This window comes from Schistosoma haematobium, chromosome ZW (assembly GCF_000699445.3).
Source record: "Schistosoma haematobium chromosome ZW, whole genome shotgun sequence".
In the NCBI taxonomy this organism is placed as follows: domain Eukaryota; kingdom Metazoa; phylum Platyhelminthes; class Trematoda; order Strigeidida; family Schistosomatidae; genus Schistosoma; species Schistosoma haematobium.
This window is the reverse complement of record NC_067195.1, coordinates 33,969,119-33,983,017: the sequence shown is the minus strand read 5'-3', so window position 1 is coordinate 33,983,017 and position 13,899 is coordinate 33,969,119.

The window sequence follows — 13,899 nt, the reverse complement described above, 5'->3', positions numbered from 1 at the left end:
TATTATGATAATTGCACTTGAATCATTTAAAAATGGTGATTTATCGGAGGAACGGATTTCAGAAAACGCATAGTTATATATATTCTTTAACAGCTGTATAAGATCCTCGGATTGAGAAATATAGTTCAGAGTCATTTCATCACGTTTGTTAAAGCCTGTCGATCCGAAAGAAACCCATCCTAGTAGTGTCAATATCGTAAGGACTCTTCGCTCCATCTAAACTTAAGTCCAGGACACGATGCGCTTCAGGCACGTAACAGACAATGAGCAAAATAACTTCGCCACCCACCAACTGTGGTCAAAGTAAACCCACAAAACGAGGCCGTCTCCAAGCACTGTACCTCACAGGTTTTCTTGGTCTATGAATTAACAAGTCATCTAGAGTAGTATCTCCGCCATTGCCCAGAAAACATGCAGACAAAATTCTTTGTTTCCAGTCTTGAAGTGCATAAGGATTAGATTCACAAACACACTCTCTTTTAGTGATTTTGTGTACCAAAAATGAATGTCTTCTACTCAGTCAATCATAGCACGTTAAGCCCCAACCGGTTTATGCAATAGTGTGTGACGCCAATTCTGACAAACTTCGATATTACACATGACACGAGGCCTACAATCCATTGATCTGTGGCCTCTTCTATAGCAAAAGACACAGGCCTTTTTCTCTCGCCTTCGACCAACTATCGTTCACTGCTAACGTGGGGATTCAGAGCACATTTATAAGAAATGTGACCTTTTGGGCATATAATATATGGTGACGTGATACAGTCAGTCAGTCATTAAAAACGTAGAACCTTGCACGTACATCAGAGCGAGTTGCCATACCACATTAGCACATAGATACAATTGTCGATTCAAATATCATAGTGGTAAAAGTAGTAAGAGTATAAGCAGTAATCGTAAATACTAGGGTTTGAAGATGTTCTTCAAGGAGTATAATCCAGTGAAATAAATTTGGGAAGAGAAAAAAAGAGACAAGGAGGAATAAGGAGATCAAAATTTGGGAGAACACAAAGAGTGTATGCAACTGCGCCATTGCAAACGATTTTGAGCCATGTCATTCAGGGTCTCTAACCGTCGGTTGCTATCATCTCGCGGTCCCCAACCAGGTAGTCTACACCTACAAACATGACTCAATCTACTTGTCAGTGACTTCATGGAATTGTGCCATGTTTTGGTCTGGCCTACCCTAGCTTTCTTCCAATCTACTCCTATACAACAAAACATCGCTCGTTGGGGCAGTCGGTTGTTGGGCATACGTACCACATGTCCCAGCCATCTTAACTCATGAAGTTTCACTAGATCATCAATTGATTTGCCATCCTTACCTAGTACCCGTTTCCTAACAACTGCATTACTTACTCGATGGTCCCACGATATACAAGCAATATTTCGAAGACACCTATGATCAAATACTAGTAACCTACGGATATCCTCTACTCTTACCGCCCATGTTTCACTGCCATAAAGTAGGACGGAACGAACTGCTGCACAGTAAACTCGTCCTATGGTTGATAGACGGATATCTCGCCTACGCCATAAATGACGCAGGTTGGTAAAAGCTAGTCGAGCCTTCTGTATCCGTGCTGAGATTTCGTCACACACCAGACCACAAGGGCTGATGAGACTTCCAAGATAAGTGAAGCGGTCGACACACTCAACTACTTCACTCACTATCATTAGTTCAGCTGTCGAGGCAACTCAATCCTGAAACAACATTTTGCATTTCGGGGGGGAGAATCGCATCCCGAACATGCTTGCACTGTTGCTTATGGTGGTCAGAAGACTCTACATTTTGTCACAGTCCTCACCAAACAGAACTATATCATCGGCATATTCCAAGTCAACAAGTGAACCTCCTGGTAGAAGTTCAACCCCTGGAAATGTAGACGAGTAAAGTGTTAACTCTAAAAGTACGTCAACGACAAAGTTAAACAAGAGTGGAGGGAGTGGACAGCCCTGACCAACACCACTTGAGGTAATCAATTCTGATGACAGTTCGCCATAAGCTCTCACTCGACCAGTTGTGTTCGAGTAGAGAGCCTTTACAAGGTTAATGTACTTCTTTGGTACTCCTTTCAGTGACAAACACTGCCATAGAACCTCACGATCAACAGAGTCGAATGCCGCCTTAAGTCCGAGAAATACTACCATTGTGGGATATCTGAATGTGTGTCTATGTTCTAGGACTTGACGCAGTATGAATATCTGGCCTATACGGCCACGTTCTGGTCGTAAACCAACCTGATTTTCTCTAGTCTGCTCTTCAAAAGCTTAGTTTCGGTGTCAAATTATTATTGAGACTAATATTTTAGACACAATGTTAGTCAAACTGATTCCTCTCGCTACTAATACTGAACCGTCATCCTTAAAAATCTCAGGGGTAAACCTGCCAGTGTCTGCTGCTCTCTCTCGCTTCAGATTTCCTGTAGCTTTTTCAACTTCGTAAAGAGTTGAAGGACCTACATTAACTTGCCATTCAGGTTGACTAGAGATCGTGGGAAACCGAAGTGTGGCTGAAGGCCAGTTGGACTGATCCCTGAAGTGTTCTGCCCATTGATCCAATCTCCTGGATTGAGAATGTATAATATGTCCATTTTTCTGAGTGTTTCGCTAACAGTCGGTTTCCTAATACCGGTTTCCTTAACAAGTCTGAACAATTGTCTGCTATTACCTATTGCCGCTGCCTTTTCCATCTCTCTTGCTTTCGCTACCCACCACTGTTCACGATCATTGCGTAGACTTCTTCTCAGCTTGCGCTTAAGCTGACTCCGCTCTTCGCAATGTTCAGAGCCAGGTGGAATGAGTTTCCGAGCATCTATCAGTGTGATAGATGCTGCTGAGATCCAGTGTTGCTCCCTGACTTTACGGGTTACCGTACTAGCAGATATCATTGCTGTTTCCACAGCTTTTCGGATATCATTGCATGCTGCCTCGGGGTGGGCATCACATACATGGCTGCCTGACTGTTTTCCTAGTTGTTCCTGAAATATACTCTTAGCTTGACTATCACTAAGTAGGGCCCTAAAAGGTTTACTTGCAGAGTCTTTCTTACGTCCAATAAGACGCAGACAGATACGCGCTCGTACTCGAGCATGATCTGAATCTAAGCATGTGCTCCAGAATGAGCGACAGTCTTCCATCGAGCCCCTCCATCGGTGACTGATAGCGATGTGATCTATTTGGGTCCAACGTTGGGACGAATTAGGGGGTCACCATGGCAAAGGCAACGCACATGGGGTACCGCGACACTGTTTTTAGCCACTTTTTCATTTCTGCTTTTTGCACAGCCGAAATTCGAAATTAATTATAAATAAATTCGAAAATTCATTTTCCACTTTCACAATTAAGTGAAAAGGTTTTTTTATTTTGCGGTACATGGTATCGCGAAGTCCTTGAAATTTCATTATCGAGGTGCTGCTATAATAGTTTTTTCGTATTTGTATCGTAGACTAGCAATTATTTATACTTAATTATATGCTTAGAGTAGACAAATCATTTATTTTTATATGAAATAACATGATCCTAGCATATATCGTCAAGGCTACCAAAACTGAGCTACAAGTAACGATACTATGATAAGATTTATCGTTTTTCCCTTCATCACAATTTTGGCTGATTTTCACTGTTTTGTTCGACTTTTATGGCAGAAATAGGTTAATAGTGAAAATATTAGCTTTCCTGAGGGTTGTAAATATTATGTATATGCTATAGATGATTATAACACATACCAAGGTGTTAATATCACCTTCTACAGCTAGATATATAAGCCATCAAATCATTATATTGCAGGAAATAAATCATAATCATGAGGAAGAGGTATAATTATGTGAAGATTTTAACACAGGCTAAGCTAAGATAGCTTTACCACCTCTTGCGTAGAGTTACAATGTTTTGGCTGCCGGTATTCTTACAAAGATACCTAACAGCATAATATGTACTATTATAAAGCGGTTACGAGGAAGCATTGAAAAGCACGATTCGATAATCAAGATATCTTGATCTCAGGTGACCAGATTGGTCTGTTTAGCTTACGTGCTGATGCCGTAAATGACAATTACTTATGCCTTACGTGGGACTAAAATAAAACATGCATCAATAATTGCAGATTATACAGGACGATTCAAATTAAGTTCACATAATAGTCTTTATATATGTTCATTTCCTAAGTTTCCGAAGTGTAACCCGTCCAAAAAATTAAATAATACAATCCATGTATGTTGCGACCCAGAATTTCTTAAGCAACGCAAGAGATAAAGGAAATAAGCGTGATTGACTGTCCAAAGGAAGGGTGTGCTAAATGCACTTTCGATCTGTAATTGAATATCGGTTTGTTTTTATACTAGTTTCTGGTAAACATTTATACTCCAATAACTATTTCCTGTCTAATTTCCAGCTGGCTTCGCAAGTGTTCACATACCTAACGGGAACAATTCTTAGGAATTAGAAGTTATTTGTTGATGAATCATGTTTGCTGGATTTAAACTTAATAAACATGTTCATTTATAACGCATCAGTTTTTTAGTTACGGCAATCCTTATCTATCGTGAAAGGTCGAAATTCGAACTAGTAGTATAGTACACCATGTTCAAGGTTGCAGTATTTGGCAAACGGTCTGTATGACTAATCGCGTGTGCGCCAAACTGGTAATTATTGCACAAGAAAGCGAAGCAACATCCCTGTCTCACAGCCACATAAGACTGCACAGTACACTCTTTCTGCCCTTACGCTATGAGAATAAGTTCATGGCCGGATAAATGAATTTGTGTAAAACTAAAAAAATTACAGTATTAGAACTTCTTGTTATCAAGAAGCATAGCGGTGGTCAGTGTTAACAATGGATTCTGACGATGTAGCTACATCATTAGCACCGATTGAACTCATCACTTGTGCGCATATGTCTTCTGATGCTTCGAGGCATGAACGGATGAGTTTACTTGCCAAAGGTTCACTAAGAGCATGGATTGAGTGGTAGTTGTTATTGAACTTCTCTAGGAGATCATCACTCCCTGTAGCGATAAGTCTACAAAGCTTATAGAGACAAATGAACACACACTTACCTCCATGAATTAAATCTTTAGAGTGTGCATACAGAATATGATCACAGGGCAGCATGTAGTCATCGAAACGCTCACAAGCACATCGTGCACGTGAAGTATCAACAACATACATCATACCCTTGTCGTAGCACCGGATGCATTTTCCTTCTATAAGTTCGTGTCTCATTGTCCTAGCACGTTTATAGTTTACAGCTACAATTTTAGCTGCAAAAGATGTGGACTCATTTAAAAAGAGTTCTAAATGACATTGGAACCTGCAATTAATGATAAATTTAACTATATTTCTTACCTGAAGAATTGGAAAACTTTGAAGATCCTTTGCAGCATCATATGGACGTAAACATAGGTCAATGTCTGTTTTACCCCAAATTTTCCAGGACGTCAATAGCAGAGAATCACCTCTTCTGAGACATTCTTTTGGGTGTTTATGAGCACTTTCGACAGGGTTGTTTGTGTGGTTGCCCATGCTTAATACATGTCGCCGGTAACAGCGAGCCTACATTGACTTCCGGGCAATCCAGTAATCTTTTATATAATCATACACCCGTAGGAAACGGGTTCTTGGATGTTAGTACTTCTGAGTAAATCTGAATATAATGCGTTATGAAAAGCAAAGCTCACATGTCAGACCGTCTAGTCCTCACAAGGTGTTCCAAGCAATCGCGTACATCAGGATTTCGGAACTACACAAAATAATTTGTACAGCTAACACACACCTTCCTAAAAACTGCTCTTAAGACATGGAATGAACAAAGTACCATGTTAGAATGACTGTGCGTAAACTGCATCCTGAACGCAAGCATCTGACTCTGACGAACTGCGTATACTAAAAAAATAATTATTAGCCACAGAAGTCATATTACCTTATGTACTTCTTTCAAACAGCTCTCAAAATTGTCGCAACCTGTAAATCTTCGAGATAACATAATAACATTCGTCCTATATCACCCATCATCACGATGGCATCGTCTTAGTTACTTGAAGAATGGACGTTATCAGACATGGTGTGGTTGAACTCAATTCAAATCTAAAAATGTCTTGATTTGAGCGCTTCTGAAAAACTTCCTGAATTGTCTATGTGGCGCACCAATCATCTTGCGACAGTTTGACCTTCAAGTGCTCGTAACCTCCATCAGTGGACGATACCCCTGAAGCGTTGCCTTTAGTCAGACAGCGTACAGGAGGCAGTCTACTGGGATCCAGTCTAAGAGAGCTAGTTCTGCCCTAGGACTCAGTGCTATACCTACACTGTTGTCACACCCTCTACAGTCAGCAGTACGACTTCACCCTCAAACCTTGAGTTGCTGCTTTTAGTCGTGCCGTTTTTCAATCAACTTGCCTGGGATGGTAGAACTCACAGAAACATATGTTCCAGCCAGTAGAGCTCGGTTGGGTCATAACGATAGGAAAGTCCGACCACCACGTTAAGGTAGCAGCTCCGGTCGGTATCAGATCAATCTATAAAATCAATTGAAGGTGAAAGATATAGATTCTAGGTATTGATTTTCGTAACTGTCACAATTAGAATTTGGGGAAGTTGAGTCGCGCAAAACCTACCTTAATGTGATTGCGACTGTTTTCAATCAATCAGTAAGATCAGGCACATATATGCATCGGTCTAGGACGTGATACCGATTTTGTCGAACGACAGCTTCTGTGTACGACAGGATACCTTGACCAGTACTCCTGTACTAGTTGTCGCAATCCACCTAAATGTACTGAGTAATATTCTTGCACCAAAAGATGCAAATCCTGCTAATTCGGCAAATATAAGCCACCCACCATTTACTAATAATGATATATATTCTCGGACGACAAAATGTTACATGAGGCATGCCAGTTTACAGTAATGATAAAATTATTACAAATAATACGGGTTTACTTGTGTAAGTTACTCGAACAGGAGACTGTGTTATAAGGGTGAAAGGTTCATAATAAATTCAACTTCCAGACCAAGAAGCTGGATTCTGCAAGGATTGGTCGTGCACAAACCAAGTCGCGACACTACAGGACATACTTGAACATTCAGTAGAATAGAACTTGCCATTATACATCAATTTCCATGACTATGAAAAAGTGGTTGACAGTGTCAATAGGAAATCCTTACGGAACATTCTTCGATAATATGGTGTACCTGACCAAATCGTCAACATCGTCCGGAATTCATACGACGGACCACACTGCATGAAGGACAATTGACAGATGCATTCCAAGTGAGAACGAGAGTCAGACGAGGCTGTTTACTCTAGTCTTTGCTCTTCCTTCTGGTGGTTAACTGAATTATGAAGACCTCGACATCTGAGGGAGAGCACGGAATACAACGGACAGCTTGGATGCGACTGGACGATTTGGACTTCACAGGTGACCTATCACTCCTGTCCCATAAACACCAACAAGTGCAGATGAAGACAACCAGTGTAGCATCAGTCTCTGCATCAGTGAGTCTCAAATTTCAATACAAACGTCGAGACATTTCTACCGTACGGAGCTGAAACTTGAAGAACTACTATGACTATCATCAATAATATACAGGCAATTATAAACAATGATCTACTCAAAATACTCCAGATCTGTTACCAGACACCATCAGAAGCAACTTTCTGTGGAAGAGTACAGACCGATCTTCAGCTAAAGAGGGAACTAGAAAACTTTGGATGTAATAGAGCATGCATTGGGAAAATCACCTAACTGCATCAAGAGGCAAGCCCCAACTTGGAATCCTGAAGGGAAACAGAAAAGAGGAAGGCTGAAGAACACACTACATCGGAAACAGACACGAAAAGTATGAATAGTAACTGGAAAGAACTGCAAAAGATTGTCGAGGACAGAGTACAATCGGGGATCCTTGTGGGTGTTCTACACTCCTCCACTAAAGACAACGGGCGTAGGTATGTAAGCTTTGCGAGTCCGATAACTTTTCATAATAATGCAACTCAAGGGACACGAAAGAAGAGTTCGAAGCCCGAGAAGAAAACGCATCATTGAGAAACATAGTTTCTTCAACTATGCAGTTCACCGGAATATTTTACCTAAAGAAGTGGTGTTCTCACCATTGGTTGACGTATGTAAGCGAAAACACTTACATAAGTCAATCGACCGCCTACTAACTGTGGTCTTGCATCTATAGTGCCTGTAACCCACCATCGGTTAAGATAACACAAAATAGCATTAGCGCCGAGTTAATGTGAATTCTTTCTTGTCCTATCTGCACCAGCCTCCGACTATATTGCTTCTCGTCCCTTCCTTTTCTTACACTATCTCAGCCCCCTTGAGATATGCCATCGAAAACAGATATGGAACCGATGACTTCGTCCTGCATCATAATTGAAGCCTTGGATATTCCAAGGGATATAAGGTTTTGGTTCCTAGAAGCCCCCAACTTCGAACGGATATATTCTTGACAGGAAGTTTAGTCCTAATGTGATTTGCATTTATCAAACTTTTGCTGTGTTCTTAAGCAACAAAAGTACCATATCTGACCAAAAAATCTATCCTGAGCTATACGTTCGGTATATTACTTTTTTGTGTTTCACCCTATTTAATAGTTAACTGTGGTTTTGCCTCAGCTTACTATTTGTTTTTTTCAGCTTTTCACGTAAAGACTAGTTCAGTTTAACTCATCCGTTTTATCCATTTTTGTCCGTTTTCAGTGTGCTTTTTGGTATATTTTTTACGATCTTAGGATTTTGCTAGCATCTGCAACACAGTTTACGTCAATACAGTCATGAAAAATTCATGCAAACGACCTGGATGCGTTTTGCTGTTACATCTAGCATGCAATGCGACAACTGCAAAGGTTGGTTCCACGAAGCGTGCACAGATCTCACAGCAACTGCTTACAACAGACCCAGCAAGTCGGATCATAAGTGGGAATGTGTTACGTGCAGCACGGATGCTGCAGTCTTGCTGAGTAATATCACTGTCCTACTGACAGGTCTGCAAACTTGGGAAAAGACAGTTTAAAAATGGGTAGAAAAACAAGAGAGCGCATTGAAAACGAGAACAGGGATGTCGACAGGTGTTCCAACGACGGAGCATGCAACAGCATTAATGATGACACGCTGAAAATCAGCACCATGATTACGACGACGGTACTCGACTCCCTCAGCTAATTCGGGCCTCACAGCTCAAGGTCCTTGAACGCGACAGTGGTTTCCAAAAACTCTGTAGGTGATTGGACCCATGTCAAAAGAGCTAAAAAGGGCCAGGCGTCACAGTCTAAGGTGAACATCCCAGCTGTTGAACGGAAGTCAACTGGTGATCTGGTCGCACAGTCTACCCTCAAGATTGTCCGTCCGGTCATCAAGGAGCCAAGGATCCATAAACGTGCTTCGACCCCCAAACAACAAGGTGCTAAACATGAATGCACCGGAGAACCTGGGACGACAATAACGGTTCGTGATGACTCTCTCATAGTCATGAACTTCAAAGACAACCCTGACCTTTCTCTCAGTTTGCAGGACAGAAATGATAGGATGATATGGGGAGAATTGAACAAGAAACTTGGACTTCCAAGAATAGAGCCTTTGGCAGTCACACGGATCACTCGAGGAATCTAAGCATCAAAATCACCCGAAGCTACTTCGTGTAACACTTAAGAATGCTACCGACGCAGAGGATGTCTTACTAGCGCGTCACTTACTGAAATCAGATGGGAATGTAAGAATACTGCCTGACATAGCGTATTCTGAGCGCAATCTCATCCGGAACATCCCCAAAGAAACTCGCGATCAGTTTTTTCGCGGGAGAAATATAATCGTGCAAGGTATGTCGGAATATACGGACCCTACTCAATCAAAGACTGACATCAGGGAATGGAAATTCATCAGACAGTCCTTGAGGCTCAAAAACATACTGACTCAGCATGTGACGAGACTAGCCAAGAAGGATGGTGATTCTAGACCCCGTCTAATGAAGATAACCGTCACATCTTCCCATATGGTGGCTGCAACTCTGGAAGCATTTCGTGCCAACAGACGTCGACTGCCACCTGGAATCCACATGCACCCGGATAGACCATACGAAGCTGGGACCAAGCACAAAGGCAAGTTGGAGCTGACCATTCCACTTGTGGACTGTCTAGACGATAAAAAAACGTGTAAAGGACAGGGCCTACCACCTCAGCAAACCTCATATTGGTGGGCTACCTGTCCATTCACGTAAGGCTCATACAGACAAACAGGAAGAAGCTCACGCGTTCCAAATTGAAGGCATGAACTGCTTATATATGAGCGCCACGAGTCTACCAAACAAATTAGATGAACTACGTGAACTTAGCAATGCTAATAAGGCCCATCTGATAGGAATATCTGAAACCTGGATATCTTCTCAGTTCTCGGGCCATGAGCTAGCATTACCTGGGATGTCTTTGTTCCACAATGACAGAAAATCAGGATATGGGGGCGGAGTAGCTGTTTACATACGTTCTTGCTTGGAGGTGCATCAAATTCACAACCTCGAGTTTAACAATCTTGAGGAATCTATATGGTGCTCTGTAAGATTGTCTAGTACTTCGAGGTGTCTAGTCGGAATCATTTACAGGAAGCCAACTGCCGACATCGAGTACGATAGTCGTATGCTGGAAGGACTATCCCGCTCTACTCGTCTCGGTTTCATACACATCCTGATTCTAGGGGACTTTAATCTCCCTAGAGTCAACTTCACGGAACACACGTATACTGGGGGCGACAACTCAATTAAAGCTCGGTTCTTCAACCTCATCGATGACTTGGGCTTATACGAAAACGTGAGGTCGGCAACTCGTTGGAGAAACAGTCAGACAGCATCGCGCTTAGACTGTGTATTCGCAAACGAAGAATTTCTAGTTGACAACCTCTCAATCCTGGCTCCCCTGGGAAAAAGCGATCATGCCGTCATAGCCTTCAGTTTTGTCAGTAAAACTTAGCTACGATACCCCACCAATAACTTGCGTTGGAATTTTAAACTGTTGAATGTGCCAGCTCTACACGACTATCTACAACAGGTGGTTTGGGATGTTCACCCCGAACTCGATGTGGACGGTCATTGGGACTTCTGACTGCACACGCCCTTACGTGCTACAAACCATTCAGTTCCTCAAACGGTTCCCAAAAGCTACAAGCCACCTACAATAATCAAGAACCGTACCCTTCGCCTGCTAAGCCGCAAAAGGCACTGTTAGGCGGAATACAAACGAACTGACAGCGGCGGAGCGTACAGGCAATATAAACATATCAGGAACATATGCACGAAGGCTATAGGAGAAGACAGGCTTCAGTGCCAGACAAAGCTTATGGACAAATTTGCCTCTAATCCTAAAAGCTTATTCCGTTATGCAGCCTCTCTTCGTCAAGCCAAAACTGGAGTTTCCCAACTGGTAGGTCTTAACGGCCCGACCAACAACGATGGCGACGCCACTAACCTTCTGACTGAACATTACTCCCAAACATTTCAACCGACCGACATTAGCTTTACTGACGATAGTTTCGTTTGCAATTCCACAGGACTTTCCGAAGTGAACCTAAGCGCTGACTTGGTGTTCTGAAAACTTCAGCACTTAAGATTGGACACTTCTCCTGGCCCGGACATGGTCCATTCCACCATACTGAGGGAAGCAGCCTCAATCTCGGCAACGCCGCTTAGCGTGATGTTCTCACACTCGCTAAGTCTAGGAAAACTACCGGAAAATTGGAAGCTGACTCACATCACACCAATTTTCAAAGGAGGTCGACGCAGCGAGACTTCAAGTTACCGATCGGTGGCTCTTCTCCCCATACCCTCAAAAATCATGGAGTCCCTGATATGCGATGGTATAAATGACTATTTACTGTCCTTAAATTTCTTCTCACCCCAACAGCATGGTTTCAGGAAGGGTTACTCTTGTATTACCAACCTGCCGACTGCGGTGGACAGATGGACAAGCATCCTCTATCACAAGGGGAAGGTTGATATCATCCACCTAGATTTCTCAAAAGCTTTTGATAAGGTTAACCATACGTGTCTTATCAATAAGCTGAAACGATTGGGTATCAGACCACCTCTAATCGATTGGCTCACTTCATACCTGAAAAATCGACATTTTATGGTCAGGGTTAATTTCACTTTATCTCAGGCTATGGAATGTCCTAGTGGGGTCCCCCAGGGCTCAATACTGGGGTCTTTTCTCTTCTTGATCTACATAAATGATCTTCCTCAACAGGTAACGTCGGACTTATTACTTTTTGCCGACGACGTGAAACTTTGGAGAGAGATGCGCAACCAAGACGATATATAGGCACTTCAGGAGGATCTGACTGGAATTCAAGGTTGGGCAGACGATAACGGACTTACCTTTAACACTTCAAAGTGTAAAGTAGTCCATCTGCGACACGTCGCAAACTACAGTTATAACTTAGGTAACTCCTCTCTAGTAGTATCCTAAGTCGAAAAATATTTAGGAGTTCTGGTGCCCTACGATTTAAAGTCTTACGCTAACTGTGACAAAAGTGCCTTCCGAGCAAACCCTGCACTGATAACATTGAAGCGCATTTTTGGACAGTTTGACGGAAGAACTTTCCATATAATCTTCAATAGTTTCATCCGTCCCCATTTAGAGTACGGAAACATAGTACTCCCCCCTCACTCCAAAAGGACAAGGTCACTTTGGATCGTATGCAACGGTGAGCCACGAAATCACTTCGAGGACTCAAATTTAGACCTTACGAAGAGTGCCTCCATTCACTAGACCTTTACCTATTAGAGTATAGACGTCTTAGAGGTGACCTTCTGATGGCTTATAGTATCCTAAACACTTCTGGACATCCTCTCAAACACCTACTTAAGCTTAATTCCAACACTAACCTAAGATGTAACACCCAAAAACTGGAGACACAACATAGCAGAACGGACTGTAGACACAACTTCTACTCCTTAAGAGTTGCCAAATGCTGGAATTCGCTGCCGGTCGAGCTAGTCCAAGCGACTTCCCAGGAGTCCTTTAAGAGGCAACTTGATCTATTCTTAAGGACTAAGGATAGTATCGCACTATGATGTACTAATATCTTTTCCTGTTTTGTTTTTAACATACCTAGGTTCCTGCCTGGAGGATTTGGTGATCCCCTGCTACTAGACACGGAAGCCTGTTAAGCGAAAGCTTCTTCTACTCCATCCACAACCATTCGAACCATTTGACCATCAGTTACAGGTCGCTACGCAACCTTCATAAAGCGCGCCAATTATGCTACTGACAATACGATTCTTACTAAAACCACCTACATTAATGTCTTATAAAATATCAACCCAGCTGAGTAATTTACTATGGTGAAAATTGTATATTTTGTAACAATTTGATCTTGCCTGCAAACTAGCATGCATCGTGTAACAAACTGTTACTTGGGAATAAATTACTATTATTATTATTATCATTAACTTTATCTCATCATCCATTACTTTATCTATAACTATTATAAGCACACACTTTTCCGCCCACCTCGGTAAAAATCTATTTCGCACTATACCCTTTTTGATACCCATACTTTGGTTGGCAACCCATACTTTATACTACCGTCATTTAAAGCATTGCATCGACGCCTTACCCATAGTTCACAATTTGTGACTGCTTGATAAGCTTTTAAAATGGATCATGGGAGGTATCATGTCGAAAATTAAGCGTAAGCGGGCGTAGCATCACAAAAGGAGGGAGGGTGAAGTTACTGACCAGCAAGCAATGATGTTGAGAGCAACGACCTCAATCTACCCATCTTTGTGGGGCGGAATATTTTGTTTGTATTAGGTTCGTTGTAATTAATAACGAGGTATTGATTCATTGATATTGAGGTTGTTCCCCTACTCTCGTTATTCAGTGTCACGTTTCCAATCTCAT